We start from the raw sequence: 12,633 nt of genomic DNA, 5'->3' as shown, positions 1-12,633 counted from the left end.
GAATCTTTCTTCTGCAGAGTTTACATTCTAGTGGAAAGAAATAGAAAATGAGCAAAGGGAAAGGGAAGGATTCTCCCAGGTAAATTGTTGATAAATGGTGCAAAGGAAAAGCACAGGAAGAAAAGAACAGGAAGTGATAGGGAGAAGGTTAAAACTTTAAATAGAGCATCCTGAGAAGATTTGCTGAACACATGATCACAGTTATAGACTTAGGGTAGGATAGATGGCTTGGTAGATAAGAATGCATACTATTCTTTCAGAGGACCCATGTTCTAAGTCCAGTGTCCATGTTGAGTGGCTCATAACCACAGGTAACTCCAGCTCTGGGGGAGTTCAGCTCTTCTGGCTTCCTTGGGCACCTGCACTCGTGTGCACATACCCACACACATTATATCTAACTAAAAATAGTAGAGTTACAGATTTAACAGGGAAACACATGAAATCTATACACATCAGAATTGGTGAAGCCCAAAAATATTTTGTTAAATGAATAAAAGATGGAGGGAGACAATATATGTTGGCAGACATTTTGAAAGGATTATAAACCCAAAATATGTGCTATTTATGGCTATGTGTTTATATGGTTAGAGGATAAAAATATATTTGATATACATCATGTCAGGGGATGGTAAGATTCTGGGGAGGGAGGTAGAAAGGAGAGGTGTGGATTTAGTCCTCCTCTTCCTCCTCTTCTCTTCTTCCTCTTCTTCCTCTAAAGCCTAAGGCAAATAAGGCCAAAGGTTAAACCATAACAGTGACTGCATAGGAGTCCAACAAATTTTCTGTGCTCATCTGAATGGTAACTCCTCATTACTTAAAAGGATGTGTGTGTGTGTGTAAAACATGGAAATTAAAGAAAAGGTCTGGCATGGTGGCAGGCACTTAGAATTCCACCATTTGGGAGGCTGAGGTAGGAGAATCCTGAATTTGAATACAGCTTGAGCCACATAGGAAGATACTCTGCTCAAAGGAAGGAGAGGAAGGAAAGAAGGAGGGAGGGAGGGAGGGAGGGAGGGAGGGAGGGAGGGAGGGAGGGAGGGAGGTGAAGAAGGAAGAAGGAAAAGAGAGAGAGGGAAGACGAGGGAAAGGGAGAGGGAGAGGGAGGGGAGAGGAGGGAGAGGGAGAGGGGCAGGGGGAGGGGGAGGGGGAGGGGGAAAGGGAGAGGGAGACAGGGAGAGGGAGAGGGAGACAGAGAGAGGGAGAGGGAGACAGGGAGAGGGAGACAAGGAGAGGGACACAGGGAGAGGGAGAGGCAGACAGGGAGAGGGAGACAGGGAGACAGAGAGAGGGAGAGGGACACAGGGAGAGGGACACAGGGAGAGGGAGAGGGAGAAGGAAAGGGAGAAAGGCTGGGAACTTTAGGTGCTTTTTATACTATAAGGAAGTAGTGGGAAGTAGCCAGAGGCTACTGTGCTGTGTGCGCTGTGTGCGTGCGCTGTGTGCTCTGCAGCAATCCAGTGAAGTATCAGCAGGTGACAGCTGCAGAGGAGCAGCGCCTGTGGCTTCAGGAGGGAAGCTCTCTGTTCTCATTCTGAATGTCTACGGGTTTACCAGGAGGCACAGCCAGACTAGGCAGCCCCCCTCCGCCCGGTTCCTCATCTGGCAGGTGCCTGTGTCAGAGTGTGTCTGGGCAGTGGATCGGGAACAGGCCCTCCAAGTGCTCAGAGTGGCCGATGGGTTTCATTTTGTCTGCTCTGGAGTCTATCAGAAATGAAGACTGAAACTTAAAACAGTAAGACCGTTTTCTGTTTTACTCTATGGACATTTCTGTTGTTAACCTGAACTTAGTTCTGCTGTCAATGACACACTGGGGCTCCATGGGGCTTTCTAGTCTCTTGCTTGTTTGTTGAGTGACTTTGAGCTACAGGAGTCCTAGCCAGTTAAAAGCAACCAGCAGGTCACATATAGGTATGTGTGTGTTACTGCACTTTAGGGGTGAATGCTGAATGTTAATGTCTTTACGTGCCTGACCCCCACTTGCTGGGAACCTGCAGAAAGATAACCTCGTTCCCTGGTTGTTGAACAAAGTCAGGGCTCACTTAAGTGGACTTGAGTTCTCTCCTAAGGTAGTCACAGACAGGCTGGAGGAATGTGGTATAGCAGGAGAGAGCACAGCATATTCTTTGGAAAGAAGAGAATGTAGGGCACAGTTATTTAAGCCTCTGATATTTCCTGTGATTTATTTACAGGATTTAACTCACCTGGGGTCTTGTTAATACCCAGAAGCGCTTACATACAGGGCTGAAGCGAGGCATTGGTAGCTACTGGGGCACTGAATAAGAACAAAAGCTGCCAGATTCCTGGCCCCCAAGTTGACACACATGTAAATAGAGTACCAGGAGCAGATCTCTTATGAAATGAATGCTTTGTTCCAAAATCCTCTATATACAGTATACAGTGCGACACTCATACCGGCTACTCAGGAGTCTACAGCTCATTAGCATAAGGGTCTAAGACTAACCGGCCTCCTTGGGCTAGAACAGTGCTTCTCAACCTTCCTAATGCCTCAACCCTTTAATACTGTTCCTCGTGTTACGGTGACCCCCTACCCATAAAATTACCTTCGTTGTTGCTTTATAACTTTACATTTGCTGCTGTTATGAATTATAATATGAATATCTGTGTTTTCCAATGGTCTTAGGTAACTCTTGTGAAAAGGTCATGACCCCCCCCACAGAGGAGTCAAGACCCGCAGGTTGAGAACAGGTGGTCTAGAGAGTAGATTATGATACCAGCGTCAGCTTGCAAAGCGAGGGAAGCCCTGCAGAAAGAGACAGAATTGGATGCGATAGCCACTAAGATTGTGCCAAAAGTCAAAACAAGCTATAGTGATTATCTTTAAAACCTCTGGCTGTACATACAGAGTTCCATGAGATACACAGACTTTTAAGTCTGGCTAATTTTGCTGTATGGTGCTTATTTTATTTGCAAGTTCCTTGAAAACAAACATTCGTGTCAAAATTAATATATACCAAAAATTTACGGCATGCCACAAAGAACTCACAAGGTGTGGGCCAGCTGCAGCTCAGCCCATCCATGTCAATTGGCTTTTTATTACTATCACAAAATACCCTACAGAAACAACAGGAAGAAAACTGACCTTGCCTCACGGTTTGAGAGGTTTCAGCCATGTAAGTTCCATCACCCACAAGCTGGTGGTAAGGCAGAACCTTACAGAGAAAAAGAAATAGCAAATCAAAGCCTTTCACCACATGGCAGCCAGGAGGAAAGGGCCTCAGTAAGATAGGGCCTCCTAGGACACCCACCCTAGTGGCCCACTTCCTCTAGCCCCACCTCCTAGCTTCTGACATTTCCCAATAATATCACCAGCTTATGAATCCATCACCAGCCCGAGAGGTACTAACCTCACGATCTAGTCTCTGCCCATTTTTATTACAACTAAATCTTAAGACCTAAGCCTTCAGGGACAACTATCCTGTCATTGAACGTGTCACTGTCCATCCATGTTACTGTAACAGACTGATTTTCGGCTTAAGAGGTAAAGGACCTATTTTGGCTCATGCTTTCTGGAGGTCTCCAGCCGTCATGGCAGGGAAGTCAGTGTCCCTGGTGGAGGGAGCCTGCAGCAACAGCTTGCTCACTTTGGAGCAATCTGAAAGCAAGCACAGAAAGCAGGCAGAAACCAGAAGCAGATATGATCTTCCAATGCTCAGCTCTAGTAACCGAGTTCCAGGGGCCAGACTTCATCTCTTAAGGTTCCACAGCCTTCAGAACAGCACCACGAGCTAGAGACTGAGCACTTAAATCAGGAGTCTTGGGGAAAATTGCAGATTCAAACCATAACAGTGAGGAACACCTCCAGGAATCTGCACCACTTCCCTGGGGTGTGGGTGATTCTCATTCCTAGGCTGGCTGTCATCCAGATTCATCCTCAGGCTTCCTGCTTCCTGCTTCCCATCTGTTCCTAAGGCTCCACCCCCAAAACACCACCGAGTATCCTCACTGCACATTTTCGACTGGCCCACATCTCTTTTATAGTCACCAAGACACTGAAGTAGAAAAAGCACACGGGGTGGGGGAGCATTCCTGGAGACACTCTTAGAGCAAGCCCACGTCTGTAGGTGTGGGGTTTTGAAACACTGCTTAATCTTTGAGAGCTTGGGTTTTTGGTTCTGTGCAGTGGGAAGGGATAACGCTGTGTGTGGCTGCAGTGAAGGGTTCAGGTAAAGCTCACAGTGTGCCGTGGGCCACTTGTAAGTGGTAGATACTGTCACGCCAGTATTGAAAGTCACTCGCAGTTCAGGCTATCACCACCTCTTAGCAAGTTTTCTTTCTTTTTTCTTTCCTTGCTTCTCCCCCCGCCCCACCTCATTTCTACTGTTTGTTTCTCCCTTTAGAAATTTTTATCATAATTTAAAATTTTTAAGTCCACACAAACATGTGTTATACATTGAGCACATCCACTCCACCATGCCCCAGCTCTCCTTTCCTCCCTCCTTCTCAGTGCCTGCTGTCCCCTCTGACAGTCTCTTTTCTGTTTTTGTGTCATATCTACCTTCTATACCTATATAAAATCTAAGAATCGTAAGTGATAAGAAACATGAAGTATGCCGGGCGGTGGTGGCGCACGCCTTTAATCCCAGCACTTGGGAGGCAGAGGCAGGTGGATTTCTGAGTTCAAGGCCAGCCTGGTCTACAGAGTGAGTTCCAGGACAGCCAGGGCTACACAGAGAAACCCTGTCTCGAAAAACCAAAAAAAGAAGGAAAAAAAAAAGAAAGAAAGAAACATGAAGTATTTGTCATTCTGAGATGAGTTGCATCCCTTTAGTGTGGTCATCTCCATCCAATTGCATCCATTTTCCTAACAATGTCGATTTCCTACACGTACCCCATTTTCTTGATTCGTCCCTCTGTTGGTGGACACCTAGGCTGGTTCCAAAGCTTAGCTCCTGTGAGTAGCACTGCAGCAGACACTGACGTGCAAATGTCTCTGCAGTGTGTTGATTCTGGATTACTTTAGGTAGATGCCCAGGAGTGGTATAGCTGGGCAATATAATAAATCTGTTTTTGTTGTGTTTTTGTTAAATGTTTCAAGTCTAATTGTTTATGTATTATCCATGTGAGGGTGGGCTGTTGTCATGGCACACATGTGGAGGTCAGAGGACAGCATTTAGGAAGAGATGCTATTCTTCTGCTATGTGAGTCCTAAGGACCAAATTCAGATAATCAGGCTTGGCAGAGAATGCAATTAACTCATCACCCCATTTATCTCTGTCTGTCTGTCTGTCTGTCTGTCTGTCTGTCTGGGACTCCTCCACACTGACTTCCATAGTGCCTGGACCAATTTATATTTCAGCAGCGATGTCTACGAATGTTCCTTTTGCCCACAGCCTTGTCAGCATTTGTTGTTATTTATTTCCTTAACTACTGCCACTCCCATTGGAAAGAGAGATGGAATCTCAGTGTACTCTGGAATTGCATCTCTCCGATGACTAGTAAGGCTGAGCATGTGTCCATGGCTTTTGTCATTTGTATGTCATCTGTTGACAACCGTCTGTTCCTTTCATTGGCCCATTTATGGATTGCGTTATGTGATTTCTTCTTGTTAGACTTTTTAGTTCTTTATATATTGTGGTATTAATCCCCTTGCAGATGCATAGCTAGCAAAGATTACCCTCCCTCTGGAGGGAATTTTCTTTATAAAGAGCACAGAAGGTTTCCCTTGATGATTTATCCCCAGGGGACTTTCCTTGTCTCACTGTGCATTTCCTCTTCCACTGAGAACGCAACCTTTTTTTTTTTTTTTTTTTTTTTTTTTTTTAAGAAATGGCCTATAAAGACTTCCAAGAACACCAGTAAATAAATAATAATAGCACATGCAAGAAAATCTCAGATGCCCCAAAACAAGCACTAAATAATTCAGAGCGCTAATGGGGGAAGTGAAGGTGTGTTTCAACACAGAAGTATACGTTCTCCATTAGGAAAGCTTCTTAGAAGACTCCTTTTTCTTTTCAATTGTGTGTATGTCTATGTGTGGTTGTGTGCACATGCTTGCAGTGGCCACAGATACCAGAAGAGGGTATGAGACTTCCTGGAGCTGGAGTTACAGATGGTTGTGAGCCACCTAACATGAGTGCTGGAAACCTGACTCCATTCTCTGCAATAGCAGTGTGCATCCTTAACCACTGAACCATCTTTCCAGCCCCAGAAAGATGTATTGTTGAGCCATTACAAAGTATATACCAGGTATTCCTGAAAGAGATAGCACCTAGTGTCAGCCTTGTAGCTGCTCCAGTTCACTTATGAAAAGTGGACAACTTTTACAACATGGAATTTTATGTCAACACTGGCCAAAGCTATTCCCTGCTGTCCCAGTTCTCTCTCTCTCTGTCTGTCTCTGTCTGTCTCTCTCTGTCTCTGTCTCTCTGTCTCTCTCTCTCTCTCTCTCTCTCTGTCTCTCTCTGTCTCTCTCTCTGTCTCTCTGTCTCTCTCTGTCTCTCTCTCTCTCTCTCTCTCTTGTTAGCTGAATGACAGATTTATTTATAAAAATCTATTGGGTCTAATTGTAAAGAAAATGATCACAACCTTTGCCCCCCCCCAAGCAATAAAACAAAATTAAACACACACTATACAAAGTAACACAGTTTAATGACTCAGGATACAATACATTTCTTAACATAAAAACAGAGCATTATGGAGATTCCTACCCACATGAAATTCCCAACAAAGTGTAGAACTCAGATAACTGAGAAGGTGCTTATGGTTAAGAGGAGAGAGGGGTGGGGAGCACAGAAAAGAGACTTCCTGGAGTGAGGAGGCTCTGGGTAGACTCTAAGGAGTAACTTGGCACCTGTACAACACTGAGGGAAAGAGAGGATCTCCAGCCATATGCCCACGCATACAATGTGATATAAAAAAGAAAGAAGTAACGGGACTTCCAAAGGTACTCATTTCCTGACAAAGACACTCATTTCCTGAGGTGTGTGTGTGTGTGTGTGTGTGTGTGTGTGTGTGTGCTCATGAATGTGAGGTATGTATGTGGAAACTCTAAGTCAACATCAGATCTCTTCTTCAATTATTCTCAACCTTTTGTTTAACGTGGCCAATTTAATACATATAAATACTGTATCTTGATCATGTCCAGCATACATCACCCCATCTCCCCCAGTATCCCCAATATTTCTACCTTCTGTGTCCCCCAAGCATATCAATAGAGTTTGGTTGCCTGCTTAAGATTTGGGTTGATTGATACATCTGTGTAACATTAGACATTACATCTAAGTAAGGGATACTTGCTGATAATCTTGTCCATTCAGTTTCACAATGACTCTGCCTTTGTTGCCTATTGTAGCAAGGTAATCAATAGCAAAACCAGTAAGTTCTACTTGACTTGGAGGTCACTAGACCAGACACTAGAAGGACACTTCCAAACATGTGACCATTGAAAAGGGGTCATAGCTGAGGGATAGGAGCTCTGGCAGCAGACTGTCTTAGTTTAACTGAGTTGCTGTCATGCTCTGTAAGACCTGGAATAACTGATCAAACCTCTACCTGTGGCACATCCCATTACCTGTAAGTAGTGGTGATAGCGGTGCCCATATCAAAGAGCCACTGAGACAGTTAAATGAGTTATTACATATAATGAGTTGTTATATTGAAAGCCCATAATGAGCACCTGGTACTGGGCAAGCATTAACTATTCACATTAATATATATTTCAGAGGGAATAAACGGAGGGAATGGTCCTGAAAACCAAGCTGAGGCACTTGAAAACACTTCTGGTGGGAGTTAATTTCATACCATGGTGCTCACCACAATACAACTATTCCCTGGGGACTCAACCTTACATCAGTTACCTAGGGATGCCTTGGTTGATTCTTGTCTGTGTTTCAGAAAGACTTGTCTTGAATTTATGCTGTCCTACATAGAGCCCCCCCCCCCCAAAACTGTGATTCCCAACCAGGAAAATACAAAGCCACTGATGTCACAAGAACACAAGTTTATAAAAACATAGCTATTGGGCTGATGAGATGGTTCAGTTGACAAAGCATTTGCCATGTAGGCATGAAGACCTGAGTTCGGATCCCCAGCACCCGCACAAAAAGCTGGGCAGGGTGATTTATGTGGTGTATAGTCTTAGCACAGGGAACGATTGAAGACAGACACTTCAGGCTATCCATTCTAGGCAATTGCTTAGCCCCAAGTTCAATGAAAAACCTTGTTTCAAAAAATGGGGGGTGGAGGATGTAATAGAGGAAGGCACCCAACAGTCAACCTCTACAATCCACACAGACATCATGCTCTCTGGCTCATACTAGCTCTCTCTCTGTCTCTCTGTCTCTCTGTCTCTGTCTCTCTGTCTCTCTCTCTCTGTCTCTCTCTCTCTCTCTCTCTCTCTCTCTCTCTCACACACACACACACAAGTATGTACACATACACCATACACACATACATAGGAACTTGACTATTATAAAATTACATCATCATTTTATAAACTAGTGAAATAAAACACAGCTGTTGGGCTGTCCAGGGACCAGGGTTCTAAGTACTTTATCCCAGGCTATGAGAGGAAATAGAATTCTTTTTTAAATGATTCATTTATTTCTTTTAACTTTATGTGCATTGGTTTTGCTTGCACAATGTGATGGTGTCAGATCCCCTGGAGCTGGAGTTATAAACAGTTGTGAGCTGCCATTTAGTTGCTGGGAATTGAACCTGGGTCTTCTAGAAGAGTAGCCAGCACTCTTAACCGCTGGGACAACTCTCCAGAACCAAGATGGAATTCTTTTTTTTTTTTTTTTTTTTTTTGGATTTTTTTTCGAGACAGGGTTTCTCTGTGTAGCCCTGGCTGTCCTGGAACTCACTCTGTAGACCAGGCTGGCCTCTAACTCAGAAATCTACCTGCCTCTGCCTCCCAAGTGCTGGGATTAAAGGCATGCACCACCACCGCCCGGCTCCAAGATGGAATTCTTAATGTTTTATGTTTTATACAAATGACTTATAATTGCCTTTCCATTGCTTTTGAAATGAGGAGAAACAAGGACGGGGTATGAAAATATAATAGGGTTCACTTGAAACCTGCCCAGAACTTTAACCTGCTCCTGGGAGCTTTCTCTTCATCCTTGCGACGTGGTTGAAATATGAAAGTATGTTTGATAGAAACAGAGAATGCAGAACTGAAGGTTATCCTTCAAACGATGTTGTCTGAGAAGCACTCGAGAGCACAACCATGGGGCAGACGTATAGAGAATCTCCCAAACTCATTCCTGCTTCCTATCATAGTTAGCTTATGGCCACACTTTGCCATGTAAAGAGGAGAAATCTGTGGCCACACTCACTGTGTCTAGTAGCAAATTCAAGTACACCCAGAGGGTACTGCAGCATGGACCAATAAGAGCTCCAAGTCTCTAAAAGGCAACTCTGGGTTCAAATGTGGTGAACAAAGACACCAAGCCTGATTCTTAATGTTTTAAAGACATATCAGAATAGGAATGACCTGGTCTCCCACTTACAGGAATCTTGTGGTGATTAACAAATCTTTGCAATGTTCCTAGGGTAGATCACAATTACCTTCCTCAGCATCTAACCTCAATGTTACTAACTTCAGTGGGAAGAGGCAGGGGGGTGTGTTCAATGACATCATGTGGGGGTCAGATGGGAATGATTTTGGAGGGTTGACTCTCCCCTTTCGCCCTTGTTTTGAGGTAGTGTCTCTCTTACTGTTTCTTGCTGCTGTGTAGAGTACTCCACTGCTGGTCTGTGGTCAGAATATCAATTCTCTGACCTCTGCTTCCCATCTTGCTGTAGGAGTCCTGGTCTAGATAACAGATACATGTTGTTGCCACGTATGTCTTTTTACATGGGTTCCAGGGATTTGAACTCAGGCCACCAGGCTTGCCTGGCGTCTTAAAGTTCTACTGCTGTAAAGAATCATGGCCATGGCGACTCCAGGGAAAAAAACATTTCATTGGGGACTTGATTACAGTTTTAGGAGTCCTAGTTCATTTTCATCATGCCAGGGGACATGGTGGCATGCATGACAATGTAGTAGTAGCTAAAAGCTAATTTGCAGGGCAAGGGAAGGGGGTGGAGAGAGAGAGAGAGAGAGAGAGAGAGAGAGAGAGAGAGAGAGAGAGAGAGAGAGAATGAGAAGCTGATGTGGGCTTCTTGAAACTTCAAAGCCCAACCCCCCCAATGACACTTCCTTCAACAAGGCCACACCTCCTAATCCTTCTCAAATAACACCACTTCCTGATTATTAAGTATTCAAATATTTGAAGGGGGGGATTCTTATTTAAACCACTACATATGAAAATGAACCAAACCCAACCCACACCCCCTGTTCTTCATTTGTTTGTTTGTTTAGTTAGTTAGTTAGTTAGTTAGTTACTTAGTTAAGGGGTAAGGGATCTCACTTCATTGGCTAGGCTAACCTTGCAGTTGCTGCAACCTCCCAAGAGCTGGAATGGAGGGCAGTGAGCCACCATGAAGTGAGCCATCTGGTTATTTTCTCCTGTTATAGATTGAGCTAGAGTCTAGGGCTACAAGCACACTTCATCACTGAGCTCTACTCTGATATTATTATGAGTTGCATGGTTTGGGAAATACTAATATCTGTCCTTGTAAGGCCAGATATAGACCTTATTGGCAGGGCTGTTTGTTTGAGACAAGGTGTCTCAGTTAGGGTTTCATTGCTGTGAAGGTACAACATGACCAAGCTAAGTCTTATAAAGAACAACATTTCATTGATGTTGGCTTACAGTACAAAGGTTCAATACATATTCATCACAGCAGGAAGCAAGACAGCATCCAGGCAGACATGGTGCTGGAGGAGCTGACAGCTCTACATCTCGATTTGAAGGCAGCCAAGAGGAAACTATCTTACCCACTGGGCGGAGCCTGAGCATATGAGACCTTAAAGCCCACCCCCACAGTATCACACTTCCTCCAACAAGGCCACGCCTACCCCAACAAGACCACACCTCCTAATAGTCTCACTCCCCATGGGCCAAGCATTCAAACACATGAGTCTATGGCGGCCAAACCTATTCAAACCACCACACAAGGTTAACTTACTATGTAGTGCGTGCCCGCTGCCGGGGCCTCCTTTTGCCACTGGATCCCAGGACAACAGTGAGATCTTCTGCCTCCCTAGCGCCCGATCTGGCCAAGGACACCCCAAGTCACCCCATGAGCGGCCTTTGGTCTTCTTTCCCAGTGCCCTTAGCCGCACCCGCAAGCTATGCAAAGTTAGCTCCGAGACCAGAGAGGTTGCGCGCCTCTGAAGCACTTACGGAGATGCTGAGGAGGGTCATTGGCTTTGAACTCTTTCCTCGGCCTCCCCAGTACTGAGATTACAGAGGTGGACCACCATGGCCATCTTAAAAAGCAAATATTATGTAGTATCTGAACACAAGAACCACATAAATTGAGCACCAAATGAAAGAGCTAGATAGGTAAAGTTTATATATTGCTGGATATAAAGTTGAGATTCCAGAAGATGGTTGCATGCATCACGGGGAGTGGGAGAGACTATTCTGTTTGCATAACAAACAGAAGTTCTTGCTAAGTTCTTCGGTGTCAGTGGCAGAATGGCTTGTGTTTTATCAGGAGAGATCTCTGAGGTGTTCGTTTGTTTGTCTGTTTATTCTTTACTGTGATTTCCTAGTCAAGCCAGAGTCTTCTGGCATAAGCTATCTACCTAACTAATGTGCACGTGTACAGATTTCATTCACAAATGAGCAGCATTTTGGATTATCCACGTTTTCCCTAATTGCCATTTCAAAATATGCCAAGGAAATAAGTTTCAACTGGGGCATACTCTGGGATCCTACAAGTGCTAAGATGGAAACAAACAAGATGCAAGGTTGTGAGGAGTTCCGGAAGAGGCTATTCTCCATGTGTGGAACCCAAACCTGGGTGGTAACGAGCATCTAGCTACTCAGTACATGGAATAGGCCTGGATGGTGGCATAATGAAGGGAAGATCAGAGTGGTCCTAGGGCAGAAAGGAGACAGTGAAAATAAGGACCCACAGGATTGGGGGGCGGGGCCAGTGAGAAGCCACCACAGCCTCTAAGCAAAGCAGTGATATAACCCAAGTGGCTTCTTAGCTGCTGGGTAACAAGGGGATGAATGAGTACTTGGTGTATATGGGGACCTAGAAGATGGTTGTGAAGGATCCCAAACTCAAGGCCGCATGCTTACATGATCAGCACCTTACCAGCTGAGCCATCTCCCCAGTTCACTCTCTAGGAACTTCTGAGTGAAGTTTTGACTTCAGGCTGGGTGGTCGATCCATGAATGTAAGGAAAGAAGGAAGGAGAACGGCTACCCTGTCCCTGCTTCAGGCTAGGGGTGACTATAAGGCCACCCCCTGTACAGGAGCAAACCTGGAAGAAGATTTACTGATGGGACATTCCATGGAATTGGAATCTTAGCAGCCAAGGTGTCAAAGCAGCAGGGGTCTCAGCTAAGGACCTGAAGAGGGGATAGAAAAGAAATGTTATAGACCCGAACATCAACTCACCTTTGCAGTCAAAACAGGTTGGAACTGGAAACAGCCTGCTTGCTTGCAACTCAGTATTTCCCCTAGCACGTGTGAGTTCAGTCACCTGAACTAAAAGAAATAAAGTGTGTGTGTGTGCGTGTGCGTGTGCGTGTGCGTGTGCGT

The 12,633-nt window shown here is 44.8% G+C and overlaps 1 protein-coding gene across 7 annotated transcripts in view; it reads left to right on the top strand.

Annotated features, from left to right (window-relative positions):
• The window catches only part of Frmd4a (FERM domain containing 4A), a 579,690-nt gene that overhangs the window by 361,328 nt on the left and 205,729 nt on the right, over positions 1-12,633 (top strand). Inside the window, exon 1 of one of the 7 annotated variants that reach the window (XM_076939473.1) lies at positions 1,714-1,732. The exons of the other annotated variants lie outside the window; for them this stretch is intronic. The gene's annotated coding sequence lies outside the window, so the exon portion shown is untranslated. Of the gene's footprint in view, positions 1-1,713; positions 1,733-12,633 lie in introns of those variants that run through there. 7 annotated transcript variants of the gene reach the window in all.

This window comes from Arvicanthis niloticus, chromosome 8, assembly GCF_011762505.2.
Source record: "Arvicanthis niloticus isolate mArvNil1 chromosome 8, mArvNil1.pat.X, whole genome shotgun sequence".
NCBI lineage: Eukaryota > Metazoa > Chordata > Mammalia > Rodentia > Muridae > Arvicanthis > Arvicanthis niloticus.
This window is presented reverse-complemented; position numbering and strand designations above follow the sequence as displayed.